The 2289-nt window shown below is 31.8% G+C and overlaps 1 non-coding gene across 1 annotated transcript; it reads left to right on the forward strand.

Annotated features, from left to right (window-relative positions):
- Positions 1 to 1958: 1958 nt before the first annotated feature.
- TRNAF-GAA (transfer RNA phenylalanine (anticodon GAA)) lies at positions 1959 to 2031 on the forward strand. Its single transcript has one exon. It is a non-coding gene; the product is annotated as a tRNA-Phe (tRNA).
- Positions 2032 to 2289: the final 258 nt, after the last annotated feature.

The following is a 2289-nucleotide window of genomic DNA, read 5'->3' on the forward strand; positions in this document are numbered from 1 at the left end:
TTAGTAACCCTGAACAAACATTTCTTGGGATTGAGGGATATGTCATATTTACAAAATATGTCGAATACCTATCTTAAATAAGCAATGTGAGTGCTTCGATCCTTTGAAACAAAAGTTAAATCATCCATGTAGATGAATACACTTGTTAATCAATCCCTTAAAAGCTTCATCCATAGCTCGTTGAAATGCAGGCCCTCCTTTAATCAGTCCAAAAGACATTCTTTTGTAAGCAAAAGTTCCCCATTTAGTTGTGAAAGTCATCTTTAGCCTTTCCTCTTCATCAACCATTACTTGATTATATCCCAAATATCCATCCAAGAAGGACATCATCTTTGAACCATTGAAAATTTGCAAAGCCTCATCTAGTGAAGGCAAGGGGTAGTTGACCTTTTGAGATGCAAGGTTCAAATTACAAAAATCCACACAAAGATGAATCTCTCCAGTCTTTTTCCACACAGGAACTAAATTAGCCACCCATGTAGAATGGAAAATGGGGAAGATTATCTTGGCATCAAGAAACTTCTTAAATTCCTTAATTATTAAGGGTTTGATAATGGGATTAATAGGTCTTTTCCTTTGATAGAAAGGCTTGGCATCTAGTTTCAATGGAATGTCATGTGTAATAATCTTAGGATCATATGTTTTAGCTCTTCATATCTCCAATCAATGAAATCCTTATATTCAGTAACTAATTTGAGCATATCTTCCCTTTCTTGTGTAAACTCCTACCAATACTAGGAGATTAGTAATATTGACTAAACTTAAGTAGGAACAAAGTGACTCATATCCAAAGAAGAGAACAAAAGATATGGCTAGTGGACCAAGAAAAAGAAGCAAAAATCTACAAATGATTAAATTATATGAGTTTGATGAGGAAGAATAAATAGAGTACAAAATAGTTGAAAGAGTGGAGATAGAGGCAAAGATACCTTCTAGACGAAAAAAGAAGGAAACCAAAGGTTGAGAATTTGAATGTTCAAATTATTAACAATAGTAATTTTGTATGACTAAATAAGTTTTATGATCACTATAATAACACGGATAGATTGCAATTGGAAAATGCATTAGTTAGACATATGATTCTAACAAACAAGAAATTTCAAGATATTGACAAGAACATACCAAAATATCTATATAATAGACTAAATAAGAGAAGGAGAAGAGAGACAAAAGAGGATAAAGGATAAAAGAATTACAGAAAATCTTATCAAAAAACTTAGATAGAATAGTGAAAGGCATTCAACCCTTGTTAAGAAATAAAAGAAGAGAAATATTTTTTATATGTGGTAACTATGGAGAGGTAAATAATGAAATTGAATCAATAATTTTGAAATTTATGACTTCTACATTCAGTACTCCACAACCTAGCAAAGATTTAGGAGGAGCAATCAATCTAAAAGGATATTTTGAATGGGCAATCCTGAGCCAAATCCGATTTCTAGAGACAATAGTTTCCTTTTCGAGAACGGGATAGGTGCAGAGACTCAACGGAAGCTATTCTAACAAATCAACATAATTTGGATTGGATACAATCCATTTTTGGAAGTCATAATTGTACGAGGATAAAGATAGAGCCCAATTCTACATGTCAATGTCAACAACAATGAAAATTGGAGTAGGAGGAAAATCCGTTGGTTTTATAGATCGTGAGGGTTCGAGTCCCTCTATCCCCAGGTTATCTGTTTTATTTTCGATTTGTTAAGTGTCTTAGAACATAAGAAGTTTTAATTGTATGATCAATGTCTGCTTCTCTTCTATATACATCTTTGTATATAACTGTATATAACATACACAAATAATACACAATATATATTGTGTATTATTTATTGTATATTGTATTGTATTAAATAATGTTTTTAGTTGTATCGTTGCTTCTACTCGTTCAAATGCTGTCTTTTACCCTTTTTGCTAGTTGACAGGAGTTTGGTTACTGTGCTAGTATGATGCACAGGGGAACAGCCGGGATAGCTCAGTTGGTAGAGCAGAGGACTGAAAATCCTTGTGTCACCAGTTCAAATCTGGTTTCTGGCATATACACTTTGTATAAGTATGAAAAAGGATAAGTAGACCTTATTTTATATTTATTTAAATAGAATAAAATAAATAATATTGATTATTTACGAATAGTCATCAGTAATTCTATGTTATTGAATTAATAGGGAGTTCGTCCAAGTTATTTCAAAGGGGATAAAAACTACTTGAAATAACTCGAACTAGAGAGCAATTTTCTCTATTTCATTCGTATTAATATCTTCTCATAAAGATAGAAATAAATAGAAACTATTATAT

Source organism: Cupressus sempervirens, chromosome 7 (assembly GCF_028749045.1).
Source record: "Cupressus sempervirens isolate cs-2001-9-10 chromosome 7, ASM2874904v1, whole genome shotgun sequence".
NCBI classification, from domain to species: Eukaryota; Viridiplantae; Streptophyta; class Pinopsida; order Cupressales; family Cupressaceae; genus Cupressus; species Cupressus sempervirens.